Raw genomic sequence first — 12,245 nt, 5'->3', positions numbered from 1 at the left:
GGAGGGGGAGGCGCGGCCGGGCGTTCCCGTCCCCACCCCCCGGGGCGGGGCGGGCGGCGCACCGGGGCGGCCGCGGGGCGGGGGCGCGGCCCCTCCCTCCCTCCCCTCCCTCCGCCCGGCTGCCGGTGGGGGCGGGGACGCGCCGCATGCCAGCGACGCCACCGGCGCCCGCCGTGGCCGGAGCAGGGGCCGGGAGCTGGGGAGGGGGACACCGGTCCGGACCCTTTGTCTGAGCGGCCGGCGGGGTGTCGCGGCGGCCCCACGCGAGGCGCGGCCAGGCGGCGCCGGGAGCCTCCACCCCCGGCCCACCCTGCCCGGGCTCATCATGTGACGCGGGTAAGTCGGCGGCGAGCGAGCGCCGCGGCTCCCCGGGCTGCCCCCATTCATTTCCCGGGGACGGCCGCCGGCTGCCTCCGCCGGTGCGGGGTGCGAGTGCGCGGGGCACTGCCCGGGGAGCGCGGGGCGGGCGGACAGACAGACACAGAGCGGGGACCCTGGGTCAGGGAAGGAAACAGTTTCTTCTCCTGCTCTGCCGCTTCTGCTCAGGTCTGTGCCGATTCCCTTTCTTAGCAGGATGAACGGCTAACGTGTGTGGGTTTTGCTGCTGCTGTCCCAGCCAGCCCTCTATTTAAGAAAACAAACAAACAAGAAATCGCTCCTGTACCGAAGTTAAATAATTTTGAAGAACGGGAGGGGGGCAGGGCGCCCCCCCGCTTCCCCCGGCGCCGCCGGGGCGAGCCGGGGGTTAACGGCGGTGCCCTCCCTCCCCCGCTCCCTCCCCCGCTCCATCCATCCCCTCCTCCCGCTGCCTCCATCCCTGCCGCTGCCCCGGCGGCAGCGATACCGGGCTAGGGTGCTAGGGGCCGGCCCGAACTTTTCCTTCAACTTTCCCGCTGAGGCTTTAGGAGGGGGATAAAAGGGGTGGGGGTGGCGGTGAAAAAAGCGGGGGGGATTGGAAAATAAAAAGCGATAAGCGAGGAGTGATGAGCCGCGAGCTGGGAGCGCCCAGCCCTTTGTGCTGCCGTCCCCGGGGGGGGTGTGGGTGGGGGCGGGCGGCCCCCGTGCGCATTCGGGGCTGGGCAATTAATGCATAAAAACAAATACCAAAAAAGTATAAAGTGTAGCGCTCCGTGGAGGGGAAAATCGGAGTGTAACGCTGTATGCGGGGAAAAATCGGGCTATAACACGCTGTGGGGGGAAAAATAAAAAGAGTGTCTTGCTGTATTATCTTCTACAGAAATAATTATCTTGTGTGGAATAAATGCTCGCTCCTGCAGAAGTCGGGAGCTTGGGGAGCAGAGCGCTGGTATTTACATTGAACGCGTGAGCCCGGAGCCGCTGCGGGAGATGGGTTACCCCATGGCATCGGCGTCACCCTGTGAAGCCCTCCGAAAGCTTTCCGCTGCTGGGATGGAATTTCCCCTGGGATGAGATGTGGGCTCCTCTCCGCCTCCCCCAAAATCCTGCACCACCGCTGGTGGTTGGATGTTGGGGTAGGCGGATAGGAGCTACCAGACGGGTTATTTTATATTCCCCTCCCCGTGGTTTGCAGGGATGCGATGCTCCGGTCCAGACAGCGGTTTTTTGGGCTTTTTTTTTTTTTTTTCGGATCTTGGCGTGGCACTGAGTTCTGCAAAGTGGGAAATACGATATTTTATGCGCTTAGGGAAGGAGGTACGAGCTGTTTCGGTAGGAAGCACTGAAGAGAAGTTCACTTGATCGGGGTCTGTATAGCGCTTGTAAAATCCTCTTAGCTCTTGGCAGCCCCCCTTCCCTTGAGCAAGACAGTAAACTAGTTTATTTTTTAAATTGTCCATCGTGAAGAGTAAATGGTACTCTTCTTCCTCCCTCCACCACCTCTTTTTTTTTTTTTTTTTTTTTTTTTTTTGCCGTTCACTTTTCGTCTCGCCACGGCAGGTAGATTATTCGCGGCAACTTTGCGCGGCTGCTTTATATAGCGCTGGCATATGGGCTCCATTTTCTGCTCTCTGGTTGGTCTACAACTCTGAAATGCACAGGAACAGCAAAGTGGTCGCAGCGTGGGATTAGTAACTGTGCTGAATAGGTCACAGATGGGGCGATAGGAGCATTTTATTAGTGACGTAAGGCTGCATAAACCGAGTCGGCTTTTTTTTTTTTTTTAATATATTATTCGTGCTGGGAGAGGGGGAGTGTCTTGAATATCTTTCTAATGGGACGTAATCAAGTTGAAACCGCTCTCTGCAAGCTGGCATGTCACCTATCGTCACAAACCAACCGCGCATAGCGAAGGGAAACATTGCGGATTTTTTTTTTTAATGTCTTTTTATTTTTTTTCCCTCCCTGTGCTGCCGGAGGCTCTGGCAGCCGTGCTAGGCTGCTGCTGGCAGGTGCCCGGGCTGGAGGCTGGTGGATGACATCACCCCCTTGGTGACACCCATGCGCGCCCCTCCCCGGGCCAGCACCCCCACCCGCACCCCCCCACTGCCTCCAGAACAGCACTGCTGGCATTCTCCTCTTCTTATTTCTTTTTCTTTCCCATTTTAGTATTTTTTCCACCTTTTTAATTTTAATTTTTTTTTTTGCTGCATGTGGTACCCGGAACTGGGAGGAGGGGGGCAGTCTGAGGAGCACCTTTTTTGTAGGGAAAAAAGCTTTTTGCAAAGGTGTATGCCATAGGTCATTTGATGAGTGCATGCACCTATGCTGCATGGGCTGGGAAGGAGTTTAGGATATGGGAGATACTGTTTGTTTTCTGCTTCTGATAGTGAGGCAATATCAAACATGTAAATAGAGGGGATGGCAAATGATGTATTTTTAATTCTTTTTCCCCTAGCAGTAGTTCATGATAATATTTCCAGGCCTTTCTTTGGTTTCTTGTAGAAAAACCTTTTCTGGAAAGCCCCCTGACAGCCCAAGAAGACTCTGTGTAACAACTTTTAAAAATAAACTTTAAGATTCCAGGACAGGCTAATCGTGGAGTTCTCTGCCAGCTGTTTCTGTCAGGATCAGTCAGACCTGAATATGCACAAGCAGAGTTTCTCTCCAGATGAGAGGAGGCAGAAATGTGGGGCTGAAATAGCTCTTCCCCTGGGAGATGTTAGAATGGGGTCAGCAAAGGGCTTGGACTGCAGAACCCTGTGACAGTGGTTGTTTTCCTCTTTGTCTAGACCAAGGTGGTGTGTAATGGTAACCACCACAGTTAAGTAGAAATACAGACCATATATTTGAGGAACGTGGGCAATGCCTTTCCTGGGTGCTTGGGGTGCTCTCTTCTGTGCAGGGGAATTGCAGAACATCTGTGTAATTTGGTGGAGTTTTCAGTGCTGCTAGGGTGTCCCATTGTTTAGATTTTGGATGGTCTGTAAAATAATGGAAAGTTGTGTGCCTTTTCTCATGGCTGGGTGCATGATGTCTGCTTATGCAAGCATTCCCAGAGGTAGAGTGCTGTAGCCTCCTTGCTTCAGGCTGTTGGATGACCTATGTGAACCTTGCACGGCTGCTGGTACCACCTCTCTACATGGCCAACCTCCTTGCTCTTTCTTTCAGTAAGTGTTGTTGCTTTGTGGAACAGGTCTCATCAGTAGAAAGCTGGTTTTGACCAAGTCTTAGTTTGAATCAAGTAAAGTAGGAGAGTGTGAATGATGTGTTTGTTCTTTAATAAAGATGGAGATATGAAAACACTTTTACTGAAGTGTCTTGCCTGTGGCTTTTGAAATGCTGGATCTTGATTTCTTTTGTTGGAGAATGATTATAGTTTGCCTTTCCTTGACACAACTACAAAATGAGAAAAAAAAAAATTTCCTGAAATAAAAATTTTGTTTTTAGAAAAGCTGAAATGGATGCAGCACCCAGACTTTGACCTTCTCAGCTCCTGGCTAGTGGTTGTTTACTACAGCTGCAGCTGTGCGTCTTTGAAAGAGGAGGAGCTGCAAAACACAAGCATGCTCACTTTTCCTGCTAAGAGGAAAACATGTAATAAACATGCTGTTTCAAAGTGAGATGTTAAGTGTTGAACAACCAGGTTGTGGCTTTTCCTTTCCTTTGTGCAAATTGGGCTGTGCTGTATCTGTGAGAAAAGTTTTGAGTCTTGCAAATGCAAAATGTGAAGGCATGAAATGACTACGTCTCCTATGCAGTGAAAAAGAATTTAAAAAAAATTAAATGAATGCTTGCACTAGAAAGGAGAACTAGTTTTGCACTGCACTACTGAGGACACTGTCAACATTGTTTGTCATTGGAAAAAGTTCCATGTAATCTTACCCTGTGTTAAACAACTGAACTTTAGACAGTCCTCTTGCTTCAACTGAATGATTTTTTTCAAAGTTGCTACTAAATGAAAAAAAACCCAAAAACTCAAAAATAGCAGAAATTGTATTTGTTGATTCAGTGATTCAAATGATTGCATTAGTTTATAGCTAGACAGATGTATGTTGACAAACTTGATTGAAGTGTTGATGAGACCTTGTGGCACTGATGCAAAAGTGGGTAAAATTGGACCACTCTGAAAAAAGTTGTGGAGTCAGTTTTGGTTTTTATACATATATATGTGTGTGTATATGTAAAATATATATAAACCCCAGCCTCTCTCATGCTGTATTTGCATTTTGAATCTCTGTTATGTACAGAAAGTTCACTTAGATTTTGTGCCCTGAAATATGTGAACTTTTTCATACTTCTGCAGAGTTTGGTGTGACTGATAGGTTTGAAGATTATATGAAGTCTGTGCTCTTGTTTGCTCCCAAGCTTCGTCTATAGGAGATCAGCTCAGTTGGTCAGAGCATGTGCTAATAGTGCCAAGGCTGTGGGTTCTGTCCCTGTGTGGGCCGTTCATTTAGGAGTCAGACTCAATGATCTTGCAAGTCAGAATATTCTGTGATATTCTTCATATTCTACAATACGAAAAAGGTAGACTGATATTTAATTAGTTTTATTTACCTTTTGACTGCAGAGAACTCTTAGAATAATGAGAGACACAAAGAAGAGGGAAAATGAATGTGGCTTTGCCAGAAAGTGTATCTATGCTGTATGTAAGTGAGCTTGTGTGGGCTTTCTTGAGTTCAGTATTCAGAGCTCTTCATATTAGTTAGAAAGCCTTATCTAAACTTGGGATTAAACCAAAATTGACTTTTTATATACAATTTTTTTTTTTGCTTCTATGTCTGCTGCAGTATGATGTATTTTGATCTGAAGAAGACAAATTTAAATCATGCTGTGTCTTGATTCTGTAGCTATTTCTGTAATTTCCTGGATTTTTTGGGGTGGCATGGTGGCATAAACCATCCAAGCGTTTCTCAAATGCATGGTAAAACTTGGAAGTTAGTATGTAAATTCATGTGATATATATTCAGGGACTGTATACTTTATACTGTCTTTTTCTTCATGCACCCAACATCTGTACACATCAATTGCTGTTGCAGTCCCTTCAGCCACAGCTACAAGGGTGGGACTTACCTCGGTGTTGGATTGCTGGTTTTTTTTGAAGTGCAGTAAAATCACAAGGGTGTGAAAGGTTTTTTGGGACTAAAACTGTGTGTCAGGATCAGGGGAGATTGCCTTGAATAAAGACTAAGTATACACTCAGTGATACTAAATGAAGTCAGCCAAGACTGTCACACACTGGCATTTCTGACCCTCTGAATGTGATCCTAGTAATGTCTGTGCTTTTTTAAAAATCCGGTTTGTTTATTTGCACATAGATTTGTTTAAAATTTTTTTTTGTTTGTTTCTTGTAACAAACGCCCTCATGTTTATCCTTTTGTGGGTGGCTGGCAGTGCTGGCATTGACAGCCTTTGGAATTGCAGTGCAGACCAGCACCACTTGAGTTAAGGAATGTCTGGTTAGCAGTAGCGAGCTTTTGTCCTCTCTGTGAACCAGCCTTCAGGACGGGAATGAGGCGTGCTCTTTGCTAATGGCTGGCTCGGTATTTGCTACATAGCAGAGTAATGATGGGACTCAAAAATCCCGAGCTTTGTTCCTGGCCTGGCTTGTGGGGCGAGTGTGTTCTCGTTGTTTAAACATAGAACAATCAAATGCATGACCTTGGGCATCAGCGCTGCTGAGGGGATAATTAATCAGATGATGTATAATGTCGGGAGACCCGAGTTCTAGTCTCGTTTTTGTCATGTGTCACCTGGGACAGGCGCTTTGTCACCCTCTCTGTAAGGTGGTAAGCAGTGACCCTAATTCCCTATTAATGCGGGGCGTTGTCCAGTGGTCAGAGCAGCAAAGAGCACAAGGTTTTGCGTGCTAATGCTGATCCTGCTGCTGGCTGCCTAATTAATTTCTTTTTCTCTGCCTTGTCCAAGAAGAGTTTTTCTGGTGGTGGTGTTGCACTTATGTTGTGGAGCCTTACAGCAGCATGGGCAGTGATGCTGGCAGGCTGCGTGGGTGCAGGGGGTGTGTGCACAGAGCTCAGGCCAGCTGGAAATAAGGTCAGGTCCATTCCCAGAGCTGGAGATGCTATCAGTGAGCTCTGGATGCCTTCCTGAGTGAACTGTGATTCTCATATAGTTAGTTCGAGTCTTGACAGGCTGCCATAGATGGGGTAAAGGCAACTATCTGTAACCCAGCACTTTCTCTGTGGATACCCGAGGGAAAATCTTTCAAAAAAAAGTATTCTTTACAGAAAAAGTACTGAATTTTTTTTTTCTTTTTCTTTTCACTACCAAAATTGTCAGAAGTGGCTGGTGTGTTCTCACATACTTTCAAATCAGACTCTGAAGAACCAGTCACTTCAGTCTGTTGAAATGATTGATGTTTGTTAACTGAAATATGCAGTATTAGAAATTTGTTATGTCAGTTTCAAAGAATACCTGTGACTTGTTATTTACCATGGATATTATTCCTTTGTTTTTTCCCCCGTGGTACTTGCATTTTCAGATGGTCTGCAAGAAATTGAGGGGACGTTTTGTAGCAGACATAATAATAAGTTGTCATCTGAGGTAGCCACTGAGATATTTAGGATTAATGATATCAATTGCCAGTTCCTCCTAGGAAAAAAAAAGGAATATAATGACTAGGAATATTATGTAGTAACATTTGACAGGAATCCGAGTAAGACTGGACTTAAAATCAGACTAATAAAGAAATGTGGGGTGGGTTTTTTTTGTATCTGTCTTTATTTTGAGTGTTTAATGCTGGCATGAAACAGTTTTTGAGTTAGTCTTCAAATATGGGTTGGCAGTGCTCTAGAAGAGCGTGTAAAGAGCTGTGATTGATGACACTTTAAAATCTTTTAAAGTGTTGGACAGTAGTTGGAGCTCTTCCAGTTCCTTTTTCAGGGAATCTTTCAGTTGCAAGAAAATTGCAAGTGGGAAATGAAAAGACTTTTCTTAAGAAAAAAAAGGTAGAGAAAAACATTCCTTTCCACTTTCTATAATTTGCTAACAGTTACAAGGCAACTTAATTTTTTACTTGTTCATCTAGCCACGGAAATCTTTTGTATAGACAGTGTCCTACACAATTTTGAAAGGAAAAAGTGAGCACACAGTTTTGAAAGGAAAAAATGAGCTTTTGAAAGTGAGAGCATGCAAAGTTGGTCTAGTAAGGAAGCAGATTTGGAGGCTGCTGTTTCTGATATCATTGCCATTTTCACTTTTACATTTGAGATCTATGTTCAGCTAAGTCAACATTTTGCTAAAATGGCTATGTTGAAAGAGTGTATCTTAATACTTGGCGACCTGTTTTAAGAACAGATCTGGTAGATCTGTAATTTTTGATTGTGGCTTCAGTGGGATAAAATTTACAACAGTCATATCAAACAATTAAACATACTAAACTGAAAAACGAATGAGATTTGGTGCACCTTCTCTGCTTTACATCCCAGCCAGTATCTGAGATAGATTTGTTTTGTGCTTGCTGGAGATGTGCTGTCCTTTGGGTTTCACATGTTGCTGGATTCAGGAATGTAGCATTTCCTTTGCATTGCGATGCTAAAGAAGTATCTGGGATAGGCAGGGATGGAAGGCTGAACTCTATGCATAGCAATCACAGACACCTGCCTAAGGCAGTTCTGGTGGAGAGTTTCAAGAAAATATTTTCCTTTTCCAAAAAAAGAAGGGCTTAGCTCATCCTCGCCTGAGAAGTGTGTACTCAAATCACGACACCAGAATAATTCTGGTCAAAAGACCTTCAGGAAACCTCTCTGTTGGCTGACAGTACAGGAAGTCTCAGATGTTTAGTTCACACGTAAATGAGTACATTGTACTTGTTAAAAAGTAAGTGAGAGAGCACTTGCAGTGCTCAAATCCTGGGATAAGCACTGAAGGCCCTGAAGGCTTTGGTGGGGGTGAGGAAGGAGTAGCAGTTTCTGTGGGCTCTTCTTGTGACTTTGGTTATTTGAGGTTTAACTTAGCCCATATATTGTGAGAGCAGGTAGACTCAGCCTGGCTGGGGTTTTCTGTAGTAGGGACAACATCAGGAGCTTAATGGTGTGGTGCTCAAGTTCTCCTGAGGGCATAGCCTGAAGTCCATCAACAGAAATGGAAGGTATTTGTACCTTCACCCCCCTAAATACTACTGAAATTCCACTTGTGTGGCTTTCATGGACTCATCTGGGTTTTTTTTTTTGTTTTGTTTTTTTTTTTTTTTTTTTTTTTGTTTTTCTTGCCTTAAACAAAAAGGAAATAAAAAGGAGGAATTAAGTAAAAGAAGGAAGTTTCTTCTTGTGATGGATTCTGAGTGCAGTTGATGCTGCATGTTCCCATCCATAAGTTCTCATCCCTGTGTGTTTAGTTATGCACTGCTTTCTGCCTCTTGCCAGCAGTGCTGCCTGGCCTCTCTTTGGCTGAGGAATGCTGCTCTCTTCCTCTTACTGTAACCCTTCTGTTGATAACTTTGTCATTAAAAAGCTTATGAATTCTTATAAGCGGCCACATTTTCTGGATCCTGGGTTATTTGAAAATGACTTCCCTTTAACAAAAACTGTAGCCACTTTTAACTACTCCTCACCCCTGTTTTTTCTTAATATTTCTACTTGTACAGTGTTTTCAAGATATCTAACCAAATAAACCTTTATAGATTACATATATGTGTGTGTATTTGCTAAAATTACTACTTGCTTTGCATAAGGGTTATTTTCTCAGTAGTTCGGTGCCTACCTGGCAAGCCCTTGAACAGGCCAGTCCTCCTGAAAGCATGGCTTTCCATGGCAGAGAGAGAGAAAGGTGGGGTGAAGGTATTCCCTGCATTTGGTTCTGGATGCTGTAGTGTCTTTCAGCAGACCAGAGCAGGCTAGGGTTACTCCCATACCTAAGCTGACTCCTTGCATATTACCGTGGTACCAAAAATAGAAACATGAGGTTAGTGTGAAAAGTCTTTTCATATTGCTAATGTATTAGAAATACGAAAATAATCAGTGGAAATATTCTCCTTGTGTTAGACTATGTTAGAACTAGTTCAGAAAACCCCAAAATTCTAATTTCTCGAACAATCTGTAACAGTAATTTTTAAAGGAGAGATCAGAAATGAGTAACATACTATGGCAATCATTTGGTGTGATCTAAAACAGTGATTCTAGTCAGTATTTGACAGACATTATAGAGTTTTCAGTTTAAAAGTTGAATGACTAGACTGTAGCTCTTTTGAAGCTTGAGGTTTGGCAGTGTGAAGTACAGAAATTGTGTCCTAAAAGCATCTTGACAGTGCTGAAATGCCATAGAAGAAGTGAAGCCACAAAGCCACATTTAACCAACATATAAGTTACAAAGACTTTTAAGGATTTCTGCCTGGATGAACAAGTATGAATTTAGCCACAAATGTTCAGACAGGTAGACAGGTTGGCATTTAAACAGATAGCACAGGAAGTGTTCAAGTTGAATGCAGTACACTCACTGGAGGCAGGACTTAGTGAAGTGACAAGAAATATTATATATAATTATAGTAACTCTCGTGGGATCAAATTGATTTGTGTATCAGAGGAGACCACTGTGATCATCTAATTCAATTTAAATAATGCCATTGGTAGAGTATCACCTTGTCCTGCACCTACCATGCATGGAGATGGAACATTCTTTGAGTAGATGTTTGTAATGTAAAAAACTTTGGGCAGTGGGCAATCAGCTGTCATGTTTGCTGAGCTGTTCCAGTGGTTATAATTACTCTAATCTCTATGCATTATTTCTTCCCTGAATTTATCCATATATTTGGCTTCCAGCCACTTAACCTTGTTATACTTCTGTCTCTTAAATGAGTGGTCAACCAGTCTCCTGTCAATTCCTTTTCTGTCTTCATTTTCAGAATATGCATAATTGAACAGTGTTTTACTTTGTGGCTGTGAAAGACAGTGAATTGATTTAAATCATTTTGACTTCAAAGTAGTGGGCAGGAAAACTTGATTTAAACAATCAGTTTAAATCTTGTTTGGTTTCTGCAGTTCTTCTCATTTTCCATTCCCAGTGCTGTCTTTTGTGTAAGCGATGCTTAGTGTGCTGATACATAGCAGATGAAATAGTCTTTACACAGAGTGTACTCACATGTTTTTGAGAGAATGCATTGTATGCATACCTGTGTATTTTAAAAGTTTGTGGAGTTAACGTTCATTTGCTGCATTTGAATTTTCAGATGTTTAATATTACACTATGGCTGATGTGTTTCTGATTTACTAGGTAGTTCAGTTTTACGATTGACATTGTCAACTATACTTAGAAATTGGAACTCGTAAACTGTGGAAAATATAATTAAAATAATTTTTAATAATATCTTGATTTCTTTTTGATATGCCAGGTTACTTTAAATATCTTAATAAAATGTATTAGTGTTATAATTAAATTTTATAGTGAATAAAGGAAAAATAGTACTTAGTTTTTAAGAGAAACTTTCAATTTCTGTTAAAAACACCCTGGGGAGTTTTAGTACTAGCAGCTATCACCCTTCAACATATTGTTTATATTAAAAGACTGTAAGAGAAATATATTTGCCTAATTTATTTTGCTCATAGTAGACTTTTCAACTTCTGAATGATCCAATAATGTGTGGTGGTTGAATAAGCTGTGAGAAATAAGATATTCTGTTCTGCACCTGCTTATTGATTAGTTTGTGTTTCAGTTTTGTTTAGTCTGTGTTTTTTATAGGGTAAGTAGTTTCTTTGAAACTTCAAGAGCAAATGAGTACTGGTTGGGCATTGTTGAAAGAAGGAATGTAGGTTGGTTTCATAAATTTAAATGTTATTTTGGTGAAAAACTTAAATGAGAGTCAGAATTTTTCATTGGAATGAATAATAATGTTACAGGAAAAAGCTGTTTCTTTACCAGACAGGTTTTGGAGCAGCCTTGGTTAGCCTGCTCCTTCTAAACATTGTCAAAAGATAGGATTGGCCAACTACTCTTATTTTGTGAAACTGCACATGAAAATAATTTTTTCAAATACTTAATTTAAGCTGATGACACTGACATTCCAGTTCCCAGGTACCTTTTTACGCGTGTCTATTCAGTGTATTACGGGAAGTATGAAATAGGATGTTTGTGTGCCAAAGGTACCAGCTGAGCAGGAGCACCCAGGTTCCAGTGTTTGGTGTGCTTACCTTATGCTGCACCTGTCAGACCTTCAAGTCTTACTTTGTTTTGTTTTCTTCCTATGATTTTTCAGGATGATTTCAAATTTAATAATGCTTTTATTGGGGCAGTCTGCTCCCTCTCCCCTGCAACTGCTTTTCATTAGTCGTACCAGTTTTAAATGAGTTATTAAGAATACCTTGTGAATTTGATGAGCTCTGTTCAAGTTGGGGAAGTTTTACTCTTTAACAGTAATCTTATCTTTGAAGTCCTGCTGGTACTTAAGCTGGACTTTTTCACTTTAATGATTTCATTTTTTTGGAGACATTTTTCAGTGCTTAGTTATACATTGCTCAATTTCCTCGGTCTTTTCAAAGAGATACAATTACCTAAATAAAACTTAATTTCTGTGTATTCTGACTTTGTGATCATAAGTAACCTTATTTTACGAGGAAACTAAAGGTGTGCTTTTTTCCTTTTTTAAATGCCTTTCCCTAACTTCTTGAAATAACTTAGGAGCAAAGCAAGATTTGCTTGCCAGTTTTTTCATTGTGTAGTTTCATTCAGTGTGATATCTTCCTTTCTTCTTGTATTTGTCATAGAGCCAGGCAAAATGATGTAGGACACAGAGCTATCAAAAAGCAGTATAGTTGGAAAGGTAATTTGCTTCTTCCTCAAAGAGGTAGAAGGAAGCTTGTTAGCTGTTTTGCTTTCTTTTTGCAAATTGACGTAACTAGTGCAGATCCTGTGAGAGGGATCAGGGCTGGAAACAA

General features: G+C 42.6%; 1 protein-coding gene across 3 annotated transcripts in view; it reads left to right on the top strand.

Annotated features, from left to right (window-relative positions):
- The first annotated feature begins 258 nt into the window (after window positions 1–258).
- KLF12 (Kruppel like factor 12) overlaps window positions 259–12,245 on the top strand; it is a 238,090-nt gene continuing 226,103 nt past the window's right edge. Inside the window, exon 1 of one of the 3 annotated variants that reach the window (XM_033052030.2) lies at window positions 259–336. The gene's annotated coding sequence lies outside the window, so the exon portion shown is untranslated. Of the gene's footprint in view, window positions 337–469; window positions 547–1,639; window positions 1,725–12,245 lie in introns of those variants that run through there. The other 2 variants (XM_033052032.2, XM_033052034.2) reach the window with 2 other exon arrangements.

Source organism: Catharus ustulatus, chromosome 2 (assembly GCF_009819885.2).
Source record: "Catharus ustulatus isolate bCatUst1 chromosome 2, bCatUst1.pri.v2, whole genome shotgun sequence".
Lineage (NCBI taxonomy): Eukaryota > Metazoa > Chordata > Aves > Passeriformes > Turdidae > Catharus > Catharus ustulatus.
This window is presented reverse-complemented; position numbering and strand designations above follow the sequence as displayed.